Here is a 23,820-nt window from a genome sequence, read left to right as displayed (position 1 = left end):
AAACAAGCAGACAGGTACAAATGACAGGGAAAAGGATGCTTTGTGTCTATAAATTACCTATTTTTCTGTGTTCTGTATGCATATAATGCAGTTTTCTAAATTTATGCAAACAATGTAGTTGCCATGGGGTTTGGATCACTGAGGATGTGCGTGATTCTAACTGAGCGACAGGAGTCTGAAAGAGACTCCCAGGTGCTTGGCTGGTAATAGGAAGAGAACATTTTCAAGTCTGAGCTCTTTGCCCCTCTTAATCCTGAAGGAATGATAATTTTGTGAAGACTGAACTGGCCCGAGGCATTTTAAGCAAAGGCTGTGTAGTCTGTTACCAGCATAGTATGAACACATTTTGCAAATTAAGTCCCTTTTTGATGTACATGTCAAGACATCTAGATCGGATCATTGTAACTTCTCTTTCTTTACAATAATTAAAAAATAAATAAATAAATAAATAAATAAATAAAGTATAACCAACACAAAACTTCCTTTTCGTGAAGCTCATTATCTGGGGAAGAGAACAACAAAAGATGCAAAAAAAAAAAAAAAAAGTACAGAAAAATTGTGCGCTCAAATCTCCTGTAGATTTGCATAACATTTTAGGACAGGCAACTGTTTACAACTACAACAGCTGTACTTCTATTGACTCAATCATAAATTCTGAGCTGGAACTTTTATATGAGGGGTGGACAGTTCTGGTCCTCAAGGTCTGGCGCCCTCGTGGTCTTTATTCTACCTATACTCTGAATTATTTCATTGAACAAATGCTTTCAGTTCTTAATTACCTAATTGCTTGATGATACCTATAAAGCCTAGAAGACAGGGCAGTATTTGTGAACCCCTGTTTTATATGATCAAGGCAACACTCCACGTCAAAAACCTCTAACACCCTCTTATGGAACATTCTGCACAACTCTAAAGATAACCACAGTGGTGCGTAACTAAGCTGATTATACTGTATCCTTTTTCGAATGTGGATGTTCAGAAGATCGCAATGTGCGCACACGGTTAATCTACTCTCAGAAATGAAATTTGTGCCAGAGTCCAGGTTGGGGTTGATGATATCTGTTCACGTGTGGGAATAACTGACACGACAAGCAGAAAGCTTCGAAATTTGACTTTGAGGACCTTGCTTTGTGAAGCAGAAGATAAATATACCAATATCCCTTTGACTGAAAAATGAAATAAATAAGAATAGTGATAAGTGAGGTTATCGAGTAATGCATGACGGATGGCAGACTTTTCACAGCTTGCTTGAAATAAGCTTCAGATCATGAAACAAGGTAAAATCATATTGGTTTTTAACACCTTAAGTCAGTTACAGAATATTAAAATTATCCATCCGGTCTGGAGAAAAGGGATTACTTCAGTTTTCAAAGTATCTTTCTAAACCAACTATTTAAAAAACAGAAAACAAAAACAATAGAAGCTACTGTATAAATGTTAACATCCTGAATGATAAACAGGGCAGCAGGCAGAGGTAACGTCGGCATGATTTTCTCTCCCTTATGAAAACCACAAAGCATGGCAAGCCCCAGGCAACAGAGACCCCTTGGGACAGCATTTCTTTTTCTTTTCTACAGTAGATGTCAATTTCAATTTCCATGCCCTTCCCTCAAGGAAGTAAGAAGCAAATTACAAAACACATTTCACCTCTTATTTAAATAGTTATTCAGGAATTTACCCCCCCCCCCCCTTCCTAAATCTGTTGAGGTGGTTACATTATGTGCAAAATAACAACACAGCATAAAACTGTATGTAGAAAATAATTACATATTGTTCTGTCATACTACAAAATATCTTTATACAACAATCCTATTAGACTTGCTTTTACAAATACATCTCCCAATTAAAGTAATTGTGATCCTGAGTACATCTTGACACGATTATTTGAAATTAATTTGCCTTTTACAGTATCTTGTTATGACACACCATATTTTACAAAGACCTAGGATGACACACTCTGTACTGTCAGTATTACCAAACGGTAACAAGCTCACTACTGATCTCAAATGAGATAAGCCAGTTTTTATTTTTTATTTTTATCATGTTAAAGGTAAAGTACTGTTAACATCCAAATTCATTGATTATGCCTGTTTTTGATTAGTTGGGTGCCAAGTAACAAACATTGTAATATTCCTTATCAAACTTATCATTTACTTTTACACTCAAGAGAAATAAATCAAAGAGGCTTAGTTAAATCAATTACTCATTTACTGAAAAAGAAGAATGCCCAACCATCCTGTGACTTTTGTTAAGCTATTAATTTTAGCATTGTAAGGAAATGAAGGGTGTCCACTAAGAGCACCAATTCTGAGGAAGCCAAGAGCAAGGGTAACAAATGCTTTAATATTACTGATACATCAAACCAGTATGAATAAATCTGGCATCAGCACTGTGGACCACATTTTGACAGCAATAAGTGTTATTGTTTATCTAGATAAGGCTCCCTCCTGCAGCAACACTGAAATGTATGGCTATTATAAATGGGAAAGCCAGTAGGGTTGCTGAAAGAGGAAATAAGAGCTGGATACAATATGATGTTCATAACATAAAATAATTTTTCACATGCTGGTCGCCCCAAAACAAAAGTATTTGGTTTTATTCCTAAGTAGATCTATGACTCATGAATGAAAACATTTGTCATTATGTGGGAAAACAATATAGCTGCTATACATGGGATGCAGAGGCAAAGACACGGTAGTGTGTTTCATGTAAAAACTACAGGGCGCTCAGTAACCATTCTAGATAGAGATTTGTGGTTAGAAATGGGTCTGTTCTTTGATGCTTTAATGTCACCGTCATGTTGTCTAGATACTAGAAGTGCTCTGATAGACGGGGTTGTATTCTCCTGGAAGGATTCTGCTGCCCAGCAGTCTGGGGTGCTGCCAGTTAATCATGCCGTGTAATAAAATTGTAAATTATTTAAAATATGACATTTTCTCCTACCACCCCCCATCCCAGCCTGATTCATGCAAGTTTGTTTAATTTGCACCATTGTGGAGTGGACACAGATACAATAGTCCTGCAGGCAATTTCTCATACTGACAAGCCATCCTTCCCCAATGTGCATAGCAGTAAGCTTTCCTGAAAATAATGTAGTTCCCTGCAGACAGACTTTATAGTAAAAGACAAAACTGTGGTCAGTATTCCATACTTGTATCTGCAGTAGCCAGTGTACTCTAAACAGCATATATGCTTATGTCAAAGGATGAACACTCAATAAAAAAAAAAAAAAAAAACTTCCATCATTTATATGACTGTTCTTTAAAAATGTAGAGATTATTAAATGTGTCAATGCAAGCTTTTTCATACAACCTCAAACCACCCTTGTTAAATCTATAGATTTACAGTAGCAAATGTAATTGTTGTATGTTTTCTCTCTCATGTAACTTTAATCTAGAAGAAAATAGAGCATATGTTTACAGGTGGCCTGGGGTTTGGTAGAACAATAAATCTTCCACTGATTCTTATTATTGACAGAAGCATTATTCTGAGTAATACCTGCATCCAAAAACACTCATTTTGGGGGGGTGAATAACAGTCCTGACACAGGACACAAAGTTTTTCAAGGTTTTTAAATGCAACCCATTCATTGGTTGGGGAATAACTTTAAATTCCAAACACAGTGTTAAGTAGATGCCTCATACCAAGAGTCTTGATCTGCCTGTATTTCATATCAGGCAGAAATACTAAAGAAAAAAATATCATTTGTCAGTAGAGGCTGCAGGAGAGATAGTGCCAAACCTAACAATACCATAAAAAAAATATTCCTTTTGATTTAGAAAGTGTTGCATATCTACTACCCAAATGATATGTTGCTACAAAAAAAAAAAAATATTATTTATTCTTTTTTGAACCTGGTATTATTAACATGGTCTGCACTGTGAAAATGCAGTGCATTCTGGACCAATGAAAACTTGCATGAAATCTCCAACAACATGTCTTGCAACAGCTAAAGCACACCTACTGGGTTCAAACAAAGAACTTCAAACAGAAAGACACAGTCTTGTGAAAACTTTACCCACAATGGCTTTGTACTATTACATATAATTGAAAAATGGAATCACATCAGAGAAAGACAGTAATGACTAGAAACAAGTTCCCTACAAACAAACCTCCAAGTCATTATCTCTTAGCAAACCTGAAGCTTTAATGAAGTATATCTTGTGAGTGTCATGAGGATAGCTTATCAACAAGATATGTTACTTCACAGAGTAAACATATTCACTTATATACACACATACTGTACTTCAGAAAAAAAAGCAGTTAAAACATTAGGCCTTTGAAGACTAAACAGTTTTTTTTTTGTTACATTGCATTACAAGGCTATACAAAATAGCATCAAGAATGTTTTAAAAAGGTTGTCCACCTTTTCCCAAGGACTACTCTAATATAACAGAACTTAATGACATTTTATCACAGAAGTCGCTTTTTTTAAGTCTTGAATGGTTTGCAATATTCTGGATAGTTCACCGATTCTCAGGATGAAGTGGTGGTATAAAATATATATATATATATATATATTGTCATTGATGCATGCAAAATCAATCAACCTGTTGTTTTTCAAGGACTGCATATTTCTGATATAATTAGAAGGGAATTAAGAGTTCGTATGCAACGAGTCGCAGATCCATGAGTTACACAGGACTTCACTCTGATTGGCCACCATTACGTATTCTGTTAATACTTGAAGGCACTTTTATTAGTATAACCCTTTTTGGACCTCACTCTGCACAGGTTAACTAGACCATGTGACTGGCACTTTTATAGTAAATGCCGATTGGTGCTTGCTGGTCCATGACATCAAGTTCTAATTCTATGTTTGATGATGTAAACGCAGTCATTGGACATTCATGTGTTAAAAGGAAGAAAGTTACAGATTAAGTTTGAGACACAATCAAAGGTGCCTAATGTTAATTAACACAGATTTTCATCAGCCAGGGCAACACATTTACACAGGGCTATGCCTCTGTTTAAAATGGTTTGCCATGTAGTTTCACATGAGTTGGAAAATGATGAGTTGTGACAGTCTGTGTACCCAACTGTCTTTTTGCCCAGGGTGCTGCCTGCAGCGTTCTGACCACATTGAACATACATCAAGTTTGTACTCTCGTGTCAGTCACTTTAAATTAGTTGTGCTAGGTCTTACTCCACAGAAGGGATTCTTAATTGAGAAATTAATGTAATGATCTAGTAGGTCACGGACATAGATACATAAGACTATCTGCTGAACAATGAAATGATAAAACACAATGTATCTTCAACGACTCTCTTTACCATTGCAGCATGAAGGATTTATGAGGAAAACAGAAAATGAGAGTTTTCCTTGATTAATGTTAGTTTTGTTAAAAGGGAGGCCTTTAATTATTGTCATAATCTAATATATGATTCCAATCAGTGACTCATGTGTGAAATCCAAAACACTAAGACTAACATAATATATTGTGTAGTGTTACGGTGCAACATATGTGCCATGGTGTTTCACACTAGCGGGCTCTCGACCTTCCGGATTTGTAATGGCTTGGTATTTTTCATCCCATTGAATTGAATGGAAGCGCAAAGGCTGGACACAGACCAGTGACGTCAAAGAACTTCCGTTTTGTTTTATTCCATTCCATTCTATACAGATGCAGAGGTTTCTGATGAAGGGACTAATATAAACCACCACTTGTCTTCATTTTCTTGACACTTCTTTCTACACAGTCATATTCCCCAAAGGCTGTCTTTTAGCACCTTAATGTCAGGATGAGGAAGTTTATTGTGCACTATGTGAAATACCTGGGGAAATAGTAACAAATCATGACAAAAACCCACTGTTTTAGTAATGTAGCACAACAACTAAAACAGACAAAAAAAAAAGGAAAGGTTATTCTGTGTTTTTGGTCAACAAACACAAATATTTTTGAACAACAAAGCAGTTAAGGTGGATTTAAATGGAAGAAAAAGAATAACATCAATGGAAATAACACTCTCAAATTCTTAAACAATTTCACTAACCTCTTCTGGCTTTGTCTATGTGTTGCCAGTCATCCACAAACTTCAGCACATCAGGAAACCTTTCCTCGGATACTTCAGCAAGGAAATGCAGCAAAGTTTTTTTCTAGTCTGATGATTTTGTGTCCTTGAGCTAAATAACAAATAAACACAGAATCAGAAAGGTTAATTACAAACGCTCTAAATGTTATAATCAGATAGATTACTAATGAAACCATTATTTTTGTTTACTTCTCTTATCACAATGGCAATGGGTAATCTTATTTCAGGATCAGTTTAACCTCTGCTCATACAAGTCTTAAGAAAAGATTTGCATCAGTAAATACCTTTAATTAATATGGTTATCAGATGATTTAATAAGATGCCTGTTGCAGGGCTATTAAATCAACAGTTATTTACACATAAAAGGTGTTCTTCTCTAAAATAGGTTTTATGGTAATCCCAGTGTGGTATTGAATATAGCTGAAAATCTTTATCTGATCTTTCACTGCATTTGAAGAAATCAGAATCTAGCAAACAAAACAATTGAAGAAACAACTTGCCATTTAGGGTTTGCACTGATGTTGTATATGAGCACATCAGTGTGTGGATGCATCACGTTCCTCGAACAATTAAAAAAAAAAATAATAATTGAATCTGTATGTGTATGATTAGACACATACTGAAGGCCTGTAAGCTACATCTGTATTAAATGTTAAAACAATTATGCTAGTAATACACCACCCCAATCATAGTTGTAAATACAAAATAGGAGCCTAATCTTTAGGTTGGTTGCTTGTCTTTCACAAGTATATTTGCAAGGAAAAAGGAGCATTTAAAAACATATTTTCTATCTGTACTAAAATGTACCGAAAACATGCAGCAACGCTCCCATGCAAGGATAAATATACACTACAAAACATCAACAAGCAGCATTTCAAACTTTTCAAACAAAGTTAAAAAAGAGTAAGCTAATGGTCAACATTTAAAAGGTCGAATAGCTGGCATTTAAACTGATGGTTGAGATCTCCACTAATAAACGAATGGCTTGGCACACGGCTAAAGGAGGCGATGCATGTGCAATTATTCTTAACCAAGTCACAGATAATGTGTGTCTCTATACAGCACTCCTCACAACTTATTTTAGTTGATCGTCTTTTTCTTTTACTAAATATAGTATGTCATATTAAAATGGATGGTATGTGCTACTGAACTAGTGTAATACAAAAAGAAGGGCATTCCAGAGCCGAGCCATTGTTTTCACAGCGGTCAAAATATTCTATTTCTATATTCTATTTCACCACTAAAAATAGTATGTGGAAGAAATACTGTAATCATTGCTCCTTCCTCATTCTATAGTCTCTGCAGACTTCCCTTTCTGGTGTCTTGCAGTCACCTCTGACCTTCCTGTACAGCTAACTGTTCGTAAAGTTAAAGTGTGAGGAAGCTCGTGATCATAGGCAGACAGCATTAAATCAGAATGCATTTTTAAAGTAGTAAGTTGGAAGTTGAAGTTTTTGAGAGGATTCTTTTTTTTTATATGGTACCAATTACAGAACACCTCATAAATGTTTATCTATTGGTGCTCATCAGCTTTTAAATTAAAAAAAAAGCAAAAAATAAAATAAAGCACACAACGAAACAATACAACTTTTGTAGTAATTGTTAGTCAGTTCAAGGGAAACATTTTGATACTGTTTTCTTTTTATGAGATTGCTTGGAATGCATTTAATAGATAGAAATATGTCACTGTCCATGCCCTGTCAAAATTAATATGGTATACACTGGGTGGATGCTTAACATTGTAATCAGTAGCTTCTGCTTGCTGAATGAACTTGTTTCCAAATATCTGGCTGCTATAGAAATACTGTGCTGTGTACAGTGTAGTACACACAATTTTAAAATACAGTAGTCTCTGGCTAAGAGAACAGCCTTCGGGAAGCAAGAAAAGTGTTCTCTTAGCCAAACTGTTCTCCAAGACAGAGTTGACCACTGCACACAATATGCCAAGGCCAATCATGATATGAATCAATAAATACAAATGTATTTATTACTTATGTCATGATGTATGTGCATCAGCATATGAAATTAACAGAATAAGAGAAAAGCAATAGGCAAGCATATGTTAATAAACTATAATTATAAACTAATTGACAAGCTAAAGGTAAGAAATTAACTTACAAACTAAATTAACAAAGCAACCCTAAATATGGTAAAAATGCAGCTGCAGCTCTAGTCCAACAGTAATTATGAATACGAGAATTTGAATTTGATGAGTTATCAGGTTACACAATAGTACTATAGCAGTTTTGAATCGGTTACTAATTAATCATCTCATTTGAAGCAAAGTTTCTGTTCCTTTAAGTGGAACATTTACAATGCGACATTTCCATTTCACCACATGGTTGTTCCCTAAGCCGAAGTGTTCTCTTAGGAGGTGTTCCTATTCGTGGAGACTACTGTAACTAGGTGATTTAAATCAATCTAGCTAGCTTTAACCCCATTGAAAACATTGGATTTTGAAATACAAGTTACCCATGGCAATAGCTGACATATTACTAGTACGTATAATCCACAAAACAATATTGATAATTTACTAAAAAGATTACAAGCCCAACTTATATTTCAAATAAAACATTTTTGTATTATATAATAAGGGAATATGCATATATTACATAAAAAACTGGAATGTCATGTGTTAGTGAGTCCCATGTACTACATACTAATCTCTTGGGCTTTACAGCCTTTCCTAATGCATAACAATATAACAGCACACTACAAATGGATGTACTTAAATATATAGTTAGCCTCCTGTCCATCCTCTCCCAATGATCCCCATGATGGTGCATGGATAGGGCATGCTTGTTATCACTAAATTCTGCTCTATTATTTTTCTTTATTTAAAGAAGGGATCAAATACAGGCAGATGTCTGAGGTTGAAACCTGGTCCACTGTAGTTTGCTCTGCAGTGCAGATGGGACCCAGTCAGTGGGGCTGTATGATGTCTGCAAACTGTGTAGACACATGCACACAGAGAGGTGCAGCAACCAATGACACAGCTGTGAGGTGGTTAAGGTCCAACAGCAATGAACTATCAAATGCACAGTGGTAATCCTCTTGGGTACAACCCAACCCCAACGTTCAAATTCCTTTAATGAAGTAAATCATTTTATTTATTACCAAAATCTGACAATTCTTAAGAGTAATGTATGTCTGTAAATTAATTGACTAGAGGCATGGTGTAGCTTCTGAGCCATCCATTTACACAAAAGCTCTGAGATCACACATCTTGAAAATGTGCTTCATGGGCAATGGCATTATCCTTTTTTAAATGGTTTGACTCATTCTTAGCATTCAGTATCTCTATCCTGGCTCTATGCTTGTATTTTAAAGATCAATTTGGTATATGCAGACTACACAGCAGAAAGAAAGGTTCCTGTTACATCATGCTCTTAGTGTTTGTTCACTCACTCATTGTATAAGCAGCCCTGCCCTTCCCAGTTAAACCTATAACGTCTGAGAAACATGGACAAATACACTTACAAAACCCTGCAACTGTAACATTAATAAGACAGTTTCTCCGGTCAGTTAGAATAATCTGATATATGGCATTTTGCAGCTACTAAACAACCTCTAGGGACCACAACAATAGAAAAAACATAAGGATCAAATTGCGCGTCACAATTTTACAGCAGATACCGTTTTTTTAAAGACTGGCTTCTCCAGACACTATATAGAGTACGTATACAAATCCATGGGAATCTACTGGATGTTAAGGGAAGGTCAGGTTGGGCTTGCTGATTTAATGAGCTGTTGTAACACAACAGCAGGTAATGAAAGCATTGATTTTTAGATTGGACTCAACTTGGAAATGTGGTTTAACATCTTCCAGACTTTGAAACTCGAACACTTTGGCGATAAACACCGACATGAACAGACACCTCTCACTCCATCACATTACCTTCAGCAGCAAGAACATCACTGGAGTAGTAGTCATGTAATCACTCACTCAGAAGAGTTTCAGGCTACGTTCTACATATTGCCTAATATGGTGTATATATATGTTATGTCATCCAAGCTCAGTTACTCTTTAAAAATCATTACTATATCCTCCACTTCTCCACAGAGAACTGCTATAAAATAAGGAGGCTACTCCTATGATATGATATAAAACACAGTACACATACACAGATATATGAAAACAACTAACATTTTAAATACCTCAACTATACAGAGAATGGAGCCATGGGTAACAGTGTAAAGGTGTGATAACTGCACAAAAGATTCAAAGGAAGGAAGCAAGGTTGTATCGACAAGTTCACTGCTATTTAATATAATGTACATAGTCTGGATCCCACTGCATTCTGTATTCAAACACAGTTCAACACAGGACAGATTCACAACTTCATTAAAAAAGGGAGGACAAGTTTGAATGTCTGTATTTGTAAAGCTGTTTATTCTGTGTGTATTAAAGGAGATACATTACATTTTCACTGGATGACATCTTTGTAAAAGGTATGCAGAAGGTTAATTAGACATATTTATGTTGTATCTGTCAGAGTATCACAATGCTTTCAATTATATTGCTGGCAGGTGGTATTTTGTATTGTGGAAAGATAACAGTGTGCTGTGTCACCTCATTATTCTTCTTTCAGTGTGACAGGACAAGCAAACTGCCAGTCCTAACAAAAACAATGTAGACACAGCTTCAAAACTTTCAGTCGACAAGGTGACTCTCACAATTTGCATTCAGACAAGTAATAGAAATACTGAAGGATAAGAATAATGCACTCTTTGGATCACATGCTGTACATCTTCAAAAAATATTTCAGGTTATCAATGCAATTCAAGTGAAAACACTGAGTGGAAAGTTAAGTATATGCTTCAATCTCTTTTCTAATTTATTCTAGGGAAGGAGGGGTTATACAGTCTGATTCATATGACATTCTTTCATATTTCAAAAGAATTATATTAAAACTGGTTTTCTAACAAACTTTCAAGGTCTCAATTAAATTGTAGTATAAAAACCAAGGATACATGTTTGAAAAAGAACCGTACAAAGACGGCAGCAGATAGGAAGAATGTTCTCAGAAATGCACTAGTGATGTGCAGCTAGAAGACATTGACTCACTTTGCACAGGGAGCTGAGGTCGAAGCCATAAGACTGAGCATTTCGGGAGCCGGAGTTCATGTAGTTTTCCATCAGCAAAACCAGCTCCAGCAACTTGCTAAAGCTTTTACTCTTCCTTATCTCTTCGCAGGCAGCATTTATCGCCATGATGTCACGTCTGACGTTGTTCACCTGCTCCTCAAACTGCAGTTTAAAGAGAATGGCATTGAGCCGTGGCCGCAGTCTCTTCACACCTCTCATCTGATTGGAGAGAAAGGCAGAGGTTCTCTTTAAATCCCTACTCAGTTGTGGTTCCATATAAATGCATATAATCAAAAGATGATTTATTGGTGTTATAGGCCACAAGAAGCAATATATCTCTTAAAGCTGATAGGAAATGGATGAATGAATGAGGGACACTTGGGTAAGCAATTGAAATCTTGCTTGTGGTTGCTAATAACAATCACCTTTCCCACAATAGCTGGTGTGTAAGCAATAAAAGATATGGCCTCATCATAGATCAGACCTGTCATCTCACACACCAAATCCTATATCAAATAATAAGAGTTTATGACCCAGAAGCTGCAAGGAAATCAGAAAAGTACTTTCAAACTAACAGTGAGATAAACTGCAATCAGGAGTGGATGCAACTTTTGTTTCCCTTGACTAACAAAATACTTGAAATCGTTTCTATAAATATGGTTCTTACAAGCAAGCAAAAGCAACATATTCTGTCGTATCGGATGATTGTAGGTTCTTGAGAACATTGTCAGTTCTGATTGTTATGCCACTGTAAGTGCAGAGCTGCATTTTAAATGCTTTACCTTTGTACAAAACCTCTCGAATGATGTTAGAATCTCAAGGTTCAATATATTGTATAACATGCAATTTAAAATAGAAAATTAATTGAATTATAAAACGCATACACACAATAAAAGAACTTAAACTTAATTGCAGTTTGAACTTTACTGTAGTGTTTGTATTAAATTCTAGATTTCAAGGCCAAGCAAATCTTAACAGTTCCATGACAACTGGGCTTTTATTATTTAGATTCAAACAGTTTAAACAACTTTCTAAGAGCAAGTTTTTTTTTTTCTTTCTTACAGTTCACTTTTAATATAATTACATGTCGTCTTTACACATCATACACAGATACTTGCAATTATGTACTGCAGGAACTTATATATTGATTTATTTATTGATCACATCTACATGTTTGTATTACATAATATTCTATTATGGTAACACTGTATACAATAAATACTAAAAAGTTAATAGTTACAAAGAAAGAGTAAAAAATATATCAATGTTGTTTTTGATGTAATTGATAAACATTAATTTATTAAAAGCAAAGTCGTACAGAATTTGTTTGCAATTACATTATATATATATATATATATATATATATATATATATATATATATATATATATATATTTTTTTTTTTTAAAATAACAAAATGTCTGTCATGTGTTTAGGTGTACTGAAACAGGATCACACTCTCTGTTGAGTGCTTCTGCTGCCTTGTTAAAACTTTTACACAATACTACAGCCAAGCCTCAGCTTTTGCAGGAAGCTCTGAAAATTGCAGTTCCATGTTGAAAAATATATCAATAGCAGTGGGATAATCAAGGAGCGGTTTCTACTGGCTGTCATTCCGTGTAGAGTAGTTTTTAGGGCTCTGGAATCTTGACCGCAGGGTCGCTAGTTCAATCCCAGGTGGGGTACACTGCTGCTGCTGTAACCTTGAGCAAGGTTCTTTACCTAGATTGCTCCAGTAAAAACCCAACTGTTTGAATGTTTAATTGTATGTAAAAAATAATGTGAAACAATTGTAAGTTGCCCTGATAAGGGTGCCTGCTAAGAAATAAACAAAAACTTGTAATAGTTTGCAATGGTATATTGCATACGATGCTGTGCTTTGCAGTTGCACAAGCATTCAAAAGTTTTAAAATACATTGATCTAACAAAATAATTCCAGTAACTTTCACCTCATAACCTCATTTTTAAAGATTTTACATTTTCCTTTGTGAAACACAGACATTACGACAAAGGTGAGTTTTATTATATTTTATTGTAAAGCTTTTAGTGAATAAAATATAGATCACATTTTTCCTTGCATTCCACGTCAAGATGTTGAATGAGAGAAGGTAGTGGACACTGAAAACATAGCAGTAATAGGAACAGCAGTGCTTAGTATTGGCAAGGGGAGCCAAAGTGTGAAGTTTCTGGGAGTTTCAGCTTGTATAGGAACTGAAGTCTAAATGAAAGCAAAATTGTAGAAAATGTAGTCTAAACATTCCAAATTATTTTTACAAGAACTTTACTCCCAGACGCAACCCATATATATTCAACGCTGATTAAATAATCGAAAGCACTGATACCATAATCTGTGTTTGGACATTTTTGACTGTCCTTGACAAAACTCTCTCCTTTCTTGTTTAAGCCTCCATTTTTATTTTACTTCTATAGAATTATTTTAATTTCATACTTGCTCATTACAGATTGTGCCACTACCAGCTCTGACTTAAACTGTACTGATTTTTATTACAACTAATAAAAGGCACTTCTATAAAAGTCCTCAACATTTCCAGCAACAGCAGGTTTGACAGAATTTTAATATTTTAGCATTCTACTCCAATAATCCTTAGAAAAGTTCAAGTTAAACCAACTGACATTTTATTGGTGGAAGTGAACACACAGTAGTATATGCATAACATTAACATGTTGTTTCTGGTTATATTAGGATTTGGCTTTATACAACAACTAAACATACACAGTATGCATATATAATATAAACTGACAAAGCCAAACCATGTTTTTCACAGTAATTAGACCTTCTCTGGGTAAAAACAGCAAGGGCTTTAATTGGCAGCTAGTTATAAATAAATAATGGTGCTTCTGATGGTAATAAGTGAATATATTATTTGAAATACCCATTCTACTTTCCAGTTTTTTTAATCAAATGAATAGCTTCACAACAGAAAGCTAACCCAGTCTTGTTCACCCACCGTCTCCTAGTCAACATTGTGCCACTTATGTAAAACCAGCATGACTGTTGGGTGTGATCCCTCTTTTCCGTTTTCAATATACTTTTTATGGAAATCCCTGCACTTCAAATTTCTCAGTGCAGCTGAGCCGTAAATGGGTGGGAAAAAAAAAAAAAAAAGATTATAAGCCTCCATGTATTTTTGTATGTTTTCCTATTGCTGCTGCCTGGTTCTTTGCAGTTCTTTAAACCGTGATTATGAACCGTTGAAGAAAAATGAGATATTATAACCCATCATATTGTGCTTACATCTGTGACTGGTTCAGCGCTCAAGGCTGTACTTGTCAACATGAAGGCAGCTGAGGATCTAATTTCAGGGTGGACACGTTTTTACCTTAACGATTGGCAGAGAGCACTATGTTAGTAAACGGGGTTGAGGTTGACAGATTAAATCTTTATAATAATTGAACAACCCCTTGTCAGAACCAGCAAAGATGTTGTTTTTTAAGCTGATCCTCTTAAAAGTTGCCAGGAAATGGAACGTATAGGGCTGTAAATCATGCTTTCAGGATCTTGAAATTGGGAGCCTTCTGAATGTCTAGATGGGACACAAATCTTAATAACCTTAAAAGACAACCATTGGCAAATGTGCTGCGCTCGGGAGACCTTTTTTGCATGCAGTTACAAAATGCTGAAGGGCTGCTTTCAAATAAAATTAGCATGCATGTCATTTAGCAAACCAAAAAAAAATCCAGAAACAGCCATAAAAAGGAGAGACAAAAATGTTAAATACATGCATAATGTATATGTATAAATATGCTGCCAACTTGCAATGTGTACCATCTCATTACGCCAACCTGAATCTAATCCATATTGAAACAGAATTGAATTCAAAGGTGTTTGTTTTTGTTTAAAAAAAGAGCATTCACTTGGGGAAAAAAGGATGATATACTATATTATATATATATATATATATATATATATATATATATAACATCCAACATTGACAGGAACAATGACTTTCAACCACAACCAGACAGACTGACAGGTTACCTGGCCTAACAAATTTACAGCAACCTTAAATTTCAGTTTGGTGCACAATCTGTCAAGCTAATTACATTTCTCTGTCAGGTTACAATACCCGCAGAGACTAATCCTTACAGGCAAAAGGCCAATTAAACTTCAGTGCTCTTATTGTTCTGTGGATGTGAAAGTGTTCATACATAATCTAGGTGACGCTGCACTGCCCCAAATATAAACAAGGTGATGTGAGCAGCGCTTAGTGAAATAGCTGAACAGGTAGTCTGGGCTAACTGCAGACATTATGCAAGGGAAAGATCAAACTACACCAACAATAAAGCAATAAGTTCTAACACATTTCTGATGCCACACTGCACTGTACTTTATTGGAGTTGGTGCCAGAGCACTTGGAGAAAGAAGACATGTTAAGAATGGCTGTTTCAGCACTTTCTGTAATACAGGTCGTAAAGTTTTGGTGGAGCTAAAAAGTTGTCAGGAGGATCTAAAAAGCCATGCCATTCTTGCAGGGTTAGAAACTTGCACTAGTTTCCTGGGTTTCAGAACTACTACCCTCAATTAAGAATATTATTTGAAAGTGTAGGAGCTAGGAGTTTGATCAACCATGGAGCATTCCATGGCTCTTTATTTACAGCACAGCTGTGTAGTACAGCTGCTTGAACAACTACTAGTAACCCTATAGACTCTGGTGAGACTGTGCAATACTGTAATATGTGCTATGAGTTCAGTTATTTCTTTTAGTATTACATTTGTAAATATTGAAACCATAAAAAAGAGGGGCTGTGGCAAAGTGCCCACCCCTATGTGTATTATATGTTGTATGTTAACGTTGGTGTATAGTTATTGGTACACGGGATATAAACGGGTCCGTGTAACACAAGTGTTTAAAATGTATATTTGTATTTAGGCACGAGGACTGCACAGCACTTCATGTGCAAGTAAAATGTAATATGTGAGCACGGCGAAAAACGACAAAAAAAAAAAAGTCAGAAGACACCGTCAGGCTAAGGGACTGGATCCAGGACAATGCTGGGCTGGAGGCCAAGTCCATGCCCATAGCCATCCGGGTCCTGTGGCTGATGGACAGGGAGCGATGGGAGGCGTACGAGAGGGAACACACCCCAAACTCCCTGGAGGGAGGTGTGGAGTTGGTCCTCTGCTACCTGGAGGCAGCTATAAACAGAACAGCAGCCCAGGTAGCAGGTTCTCCAAATCCCAGGCAGGGGGACCGTGAGAGTCCAGCGCCCAGACGGGGGGACCGTGGGGATCCAAGGCCTGAGAGGGAGCTGTTCTCATCTCCACCAGTAGAGGGTGAGTGCCTGCTGGTATCACTTCCCCTACAGTCACCAGCTGGAGGAGAGGAGCAGGTGCTTCCTCTGCCTCCATCACCTTCCCCTGCAAGTGAGGGAGAGCCGCACCAGTCCCCTGCTCCCACCTCCGCCGCCAGGAGACTACACGCCGCTCGGCAGGAGCAGAGCAGCAGGAGCTGTCTCTGCCTATGCCAGCTCCACCAGCAGAGGGTGAATGCCTGCTGGGTCCCCGTCCACCAGCAGAGGGTGAATGCCTGCTGGGTTCCCGTCCACCAGCAGAGGGTGAATGCCTGCTGGGTCCCTTTCCACCAGCAGAGGATGAATGCCTGCTGGTATCGATTCCCCCACCAGCAGAGGATGAATGCCTGCTGGTATCACTTCCCCCACCAGCAGAGGGTGAATGCCTGCTGGGTCCCTTTCCACCAGCAGAGGATGAATGCCTGCTGGTATTACTTCCCCCACCAGCAGAGGATGAATGCCTGCTGGTATCACTTCCCCCACCATCAGGAGGAGAGGAGCTGGAGCTGCCTCTGCTTCCATCACCATCAAGAGGAGAGGAGCAGGAGCTGCCTCTCCCTGCACCAGAAGGACCAAGACTAGATGTTGGTGGTCCTCAGCAGCCCTTGCATAAGAACATAAGAACATAAGAAAGTTTACAAACGAGAGGAGGCCATTCGGCCCATCTTGCTCGTTTGGTTGTTAGTAGCTTATTGATCCCAGAATCTCATCAAGCAGCTTCTTCAAGGATCCCAGGGTGTCAGCTTCAACAACATTACTGGGGAGTTGATTCCAGACCCTCACAATTCTCTGTGTAAAAAAGTGCCTCCTATTTTCTGTTCTGAATGCCCTTTTGTCTAAACTCCATTTGTGACCCCTGGTCCTTGTTTCTTTTTTCAGGCTGAAAAAGTCCCTTGGGTCGACACTGTCAATACCTTTTAGAATTTTGAATGCTTGAATTAGGTTGCCACATAGTCTTCTTTGTTCAAGACTGAACAGATTCAATTCTTTTAGCCTGTCTGCATATGACATGCCTTTTAAGCCCGGAATAATTCTGGTTGCTCTTCTTTGCACTCTTTCTAGAGCAGCAATATCTTTTTTATAGCGAGGTGACCAGAACTGCACACAATATTCAAGATGAGGTCTTACTAGTGCATTGTACAGTTTTAACATTACTTCCCTTGATTTAAATTCAACACTTTTCACAATGTATCTGAGCATCTTGTTAGCCTTTTTTATAGCTTCCCCACATTGTCTAGATGAAGACATTTCTGAGGGAAGCACGGGGAAGAACCGCCCGGCCGCAGTGGCCAAAAAAAAGTGGCCACTTGTAATGATGCAAATTAAGGATGTTGAACAATTCCACTTTAGACTATTAAATTAAATGCACCAATATTAGGATTGTTTTCAATGTTTCATCCAAATAAATAAATAAATATCAGTATATTAAGTAAATTAATAAATGCATAAAATACAGTAGATGTTACAAACACATTCCTTTAAATTAGAATGTATCATATCAGTTAGTGAATACTGACTTTCTGTAAACATTAAAAGAACCATGCACATCATTACATTATGCACTGACAAGCACTGTGCCAACCTATGATCCTTGTTAGTCTGTGCAACAAAGAGACTTTGCTAGTCTCCAGTGATGTGTGCTTAAGAGAAGGTTTAGAAGAGGATAGAAAATATTCAGGGCCGAATACAACCTATGCAGGCCTCTGTGTTTAAAAAAAAAAAAAAAATCAGGCGCCTCGGCCCTCACACCTGGTTTCCAGGGTAATGGATGTGTGTTCCGTTTCCTTGCTGAAATTTGAGGCACTAACTTGATTGAATGCTGTCTCCAGATATAGCATACATGTTTATTTAATATAAACCCACAATACTATTTTTTCAATTTTATGGGGTTGTATTGTTATTTTCTTTTTGTTGCTTAGTGTAATCCCTGCTTGAGTGTGTGTGTGTGTGTGTGTGTGTGTGTGTGTGTGTGTGTGTGTGTGTTTATGAGCAAGATTCTGCAGTAAGTACAGGTTTGTCTTTATAAAGGATTAAAAACACAGAACCTCTCAATTAATGTTTTTAACAGCTTCTTCAAAAAACATATAAACATGTTATAGGAAGTTATCTGAAATAATTGATGTACTTCTCAGAACTGATCTTGCCAATCATCACACTTCAGTGTGTTGCAAGCCTCTCGATTAGCCTGCAGAGTATATTAATTGCCTTGGCTGTGGTGTGAAACCAAACAAGCTTTCTTTTACGACCCAACTCTTTGCAACATGTCCAATAATCACTCAATATGCTTTCAGAATCCCTGATGTCAGTGAATCAGATTCAGAAGAAAATGTTTCCAATAATGACCCAGAGGCTTCCACATTCGACCACTTTTAGATTACTGTACATGAAGCACATTTAAAACAAAATATGAATGATATATTACAGTATTTTGGGCACTGCTCAAAAATAAAACCCAGAAAGAAAATCCATTGGTTACACTATTTATACAGAAATGGATTCAAATACATATTTTCACTTTTTTCCCCCAAAAGGGCTGTCTACCACTGTTACTGGCCACACAATGACTCATTGTGAATTCAAGGTGGCAATAACTAGAAACATAAAACAAGTCAGCAAGGTACACAGTAATAACTAGAAACATAAAACAAGTCAGCAAGGTACACAGTAATAACTAGAAACATAAAACAAGTCAGCAAGGTACACAGTAATAACTAGAAACATAAAACAAGTCAGCAAGGTACACAGTAATAACTAGAAACATAAAACAAGTCAGCAAGGTACACAGTAATAACTAGAAACATAAAACAAGTCAGCAAGGTACACAGTAATAACTAGAAACATAAAACAAGTCAGCAAGGTACACAGTAATAACTAGAAACATAAAACAAGTCAGCAAGGTACACAGTAATAACTAGAAACATAAAACAAGTCAGCAAGGTACACAGTAATAACTAGAAACATAAAACAAGTCAGCAAGGTACACAGTAATAACTAGAAACATAAAACAAGTCAGCAAGGTACACAGTAATAACTAGAAACATAAAACAAGTCAGCAAGGTACACAGTAATAACTAGAAACATAAAACAAGTCAGCAAGGTACACAGTAATAACTAGAAACATAAAACAAGTCAGCAAGGTACACAGTAATAACTAGAAACATAAAACAAGTCAGCAAGGTACACAGTAATAACTAGAAACATAAAACAAGTCAGCAAGGTACACAGTAATAACTAGAAACATAAAACAAGTCAGCAAGGTACACAGTAATAACTAGAAACATAAAACAAGTCAGCAAGGTACACAGTAATAACTAGAAACATAAAACAAGTCAGCAAGGTACACAGTAATAACTAGAAACATAAAACAAGTCAGCAAGGTACACAGTAATAACTAGAAACATTCAGCAAGGTACACAGTAATAACTAGAAACATAAAACAAGTCAGCAAGGTACACAGTAATAACTAGAAACATAAAACAAGTCAGCAAGGTACACAGTAATAAACTCATAAAACAAGTCAGAAAGTTACACAGTAATAACTAGAAACATAAAACAAGTCAGCAAGGTACACAGTAATAACTCAGAACACCCTCAGCAAGGTACACAGAGTAACTGTGCTTAAAACAAGTCAGCATGGTATCCAGTTAACTAGAAGCATAAAACAAGTCAGCAAGGTACACAGTAATAACTAGAAGTCCACAAGTCAGAAGGTACTGTAATGCTAGAAGCATGGTCAGCAAGGTATGTAATTAGAAGCATAAAGCAAGTCTGCATGGTGTAATAACTAGAAGCATAAAACAAGTCAGCAACACAGTAATTTAGGGAGTAAAACAAGAGCAAGGTACACAGTAGTTCATCAAGTCGTGTTCTTGTTAACTAAATACAAGGTACACAGTAATATAGTTCAATACTAGAAACAGATACACAGTAATCTTTTACACAGTAATTAAAGCATAAAACAAGTCAGCAAGGTACACATAATAACTAGGGATAAAACAAGTCATTAATAACTAGAAGCATAAACAAGTCAGCAAGGTACACAGTAATAACTAGAAACATAAAACAAGTCAGCAAGGTACACAGTATAGGATTCATAAAACAAGTCATTTGGTACACAGTAAATCCTAGAGTATTCGGCCAGTCAGCAAACCCTGCTAGAAATTCACACCAACTATTTAGTAAAATTTTCTAGTAGGTATTCAGGCCTAATCCTGGATTCGGTGCATCCCTAGTTATAAGCACATTTTACATTTAACCTTATGGACAGGTCAAAGGTCACAATCAAGGTAATTTTTGAATAGAGCATATATGGGTTTCTAAATGTGCTGTACAGTAACCATAACTATGTGCACTGCAAGGAGTTATAAGCTAGTTTTACATTTTACCATAGTTTCCTATATGACTTCCATAGTAACCATTAACCCATCTCTACTTTGTAAGATTTTGAAAGGTTTTTAAAAAAATTCGCCAGGTGGCCACATTATTTTACGCACAAATGCCATTTTTGAAAAAGTCAACTGTATTGACACAGGGATGATGCTTGTCAATTTTGGGGTTAATCAAATAAACAATTTTTCTTCTGGCAGCCATCTTGTTTTACAAAAGAACACCATTTTTCCCTATATGAATCCCACTGTCACCAGGATGATGCCTACTAAGTTCAGAGAAAGTTGGTTAAACGGTTTCAAACAAAAGCAGTTTGATGTTTGGGGCGCATTTCAGTTAATTTGCTGGCAGCCATTTTGATATTAAAATTTATCGCTACAATTTATGCTCTGCAACTTGAAGCGGGTTTGGTTGCTGATGACATATGCAAAGTTCCAGATAAATCGGCTCACCGGTTCCCAAGAAGATGATTTTGAAAGGTTTTTCCAAAAAAATACATCAGGCCGGTTGACACAAGAGTGCTTTTTTTTTTTTTTTACATCTGAACTGTAATCTACACGGGATGATACCTGGCACGTTTCATGTTGATTGGTTATACTGCCTGCGAACAGGAGCAGTTTCATGTTTTTGGAGGAAAAGCGACAATAAAAAAAAACAAACAAATAAATAAATAAATAAATAGATACAAGAATCTTTGCAATCTTAACAATAGGCTTCCAAGCCAGCTTTGCAGCCTAATTATTATTATTGATGTGTTACTTGCTCAGTCATTATGCTCTTTTAAAAATAGAGCAAAGTGATGTCAAGGACTACTAAAGGACAATAAAACCAGCTTTCAATTATGCTTGTGAATGCAGTGCTGCTGAAATTTACAGCTACCCCCAACAGCTCTGTACTCTTTAATCGTGACTGCCCCCTGACATTCAGGCCTAGACCTCTATCAAACAGAAACTCAAAATGTTGCTACTATGATGAATTGCTTGGTGGTTTCGGGACCTGGACTACTGTTCACAACTTGATTCAAATCCAGACTGCCAGAGGTGAAATGCATGAGAAGCTGGGGAGTTCTTTCCCCAGTACACACACCTTTGCAAGTGTTGTTTTAGTTTAAAGTGGGGTGTGTTATTTATGTGAAGTGGCAGTTGCTAACCCCTCCTATTTGCCAAGTGTTAATGGCCCTTAATTGTTACTATTGTTCCAGATATGTTTCCATGAATATCCAATGAAATTACAGCTTTTTTGTTTGATATGTAACACCTGTCACAGTCAACTATTTATCACCAATTAAAAGTTGTAATTTAAAAGATGATTTTTTTTTTTTGTTTGTTTAAATGGAAGACATTCAGAGGTACTGCATAACACCGTGTAACAATTTTTTTTTTTTTTTGGTTCCTGGGTAGTAAGTGTTATTTCCTAATTGCTTATGCCTCAAAAGTATAGAAAATGGCTATTATTCCCCACAAACTTTGCTCTTGTGACCAGGACAGTGATATTTTGAAATTTTCCAGAACATTCCAGATAGATTCAGTGCTGAGTAAACTTGGAGTAACTTCTAGAACTTTCTAGAACTTTCCAGTAATATAAATAGTAGTATAAATACAGGGGCCTTAAGCCCATCAGTTCAGTTTAGTTCCAGCTGCCTAAGTGGATACATATCTGCATTTTTCTGAGATAGCATCAAGAGGCTGCAAGCATCCGGCAGACGCATTTTGCTATGTCTGCGGCCAATTTATCAAGACAAGAGCAAAAAAGTACTCCGTGGAAGCATCTGCTAGAAGGCATATTTCGGCATGCCTGTCGGGGATCAAGACAAACCCTGGGCACCTCATTTCACCTGCGAGCACTGCAAAAAAACTCTGGAAGGTAAGATGGACAATTGTCGCTCGCAATTTTATGTTATAAAATTTGTTAAAAATTTTTAAATTGTAAAGTTTTTAATGTTAAAATGTTTTACAATTTTCAGTGTTATTGAAAAAATATATCATATATGAAAAATGTTGCGAGAATCTCTTACACATTAGTCATGGGTGAAATAAATGTATTTTTGTAGGATGGTACAGAGGGGAAAAGAGAGCCATGAAGTTCGCTATCCCAAGAATTTGGTGGGAACCCACTGACCACTCAAGCAACTGCTACTTCTGCATGGTGGACCCTTCCAAACGTCGGACTGGCAAGAATGCACCTGCTATCACGTATCCAGACCTTCCTTCATCCATTGCCCCGATGCCACACTGCCATGAGCTCCCCGTACCCACTCCTCCGGAGAGAAAGCAGCCGTCTTTAGAAGAGAGCAGCAAGTCAGAGAGCGAGGAAGATGTTGTAGATCCAGAAGACAATTTCAGAGGTGGAGCTGAGGAGAGAAACCTGTACTACCCCAACCAAAAAGACCTCAACGACTTGATTAGAGATCTTGGTCTCACCAAGTCCAATGCCAAGCTTTTGACGTCTAGGCTCAAGCAGTGGAACTTGTTGGATGAAAGTGTGCAAGTCGCAGATCAGAGGAAGCGTCACCAACCTTTTTCCAGCTTCTTCACCCGTCAAGATGGGGTCTGCTTCTGCCACAATGTGACCAGTCTGTTCGAGGCAATCGGAATCGCCTGTAACCAGAATGAGTGGCGCCTCTTCATTGACAGCTCATCCAGGAGCCTCAAAGCCGTGCTGCTCCATAATGGTAACAAGTACATGTCTCTTCCCCTGGCTCACTCGGTGCACCTCAAAGAGGATTACAACAGCATCAAGATCTTGCTGGACGCCTTGAAGTATGATGAATACGGCTGGGAGGTCAAAGGAGACTTCAACATGGTGGCATTCCTGATGGATCTCCAAGGCGGTTTTACCAAGTTTCCCTGCTATCTTTGCCTTTGGGACAGCAGGGACACCAAGGCGCACTACCACAGGCGGGACTGGCCACAGCACAGTTCTCTGTGGGGAGGAACAATGTCAAGTGGGAGCCACTGGTGGACCCCCTGAAGGTGCTGATGCCACCACTGCACATCAAAT

At 37.2% G+C, this 23,820-nt stretch overlaps 1 pseudogene; it reads right to left on the bottom strand.

Annotated features, from left to right (window-relative positions):
* LOC121321104 overlaps positions 1–23,820 on the bottom strand; it is a 247,435-nt pseudogene that overhangs the window by 24,150 nt on the left and 199,465 nt on the right.

This window comes from Polyodon spathula, chromosome 9 (genome assembly GCF_017654505.1).
Source record: "Polyodon spathula isolate WHYD16114869_AA chromosome 9, ASM1765450v1, whole genome shotgun sequence".
Lineage (NCBI taxonomy): Eukaryota > Metazoa > Chordata > Actinopteri > Acipenseriformes > Polyodontidae > Polyodon > Polyodon spathula.
The sequence above is the reverse complement of the archived record's forward strand: the minus strand, read 5'-3'. Positions and strand labels throughout refer to the sequence as shown.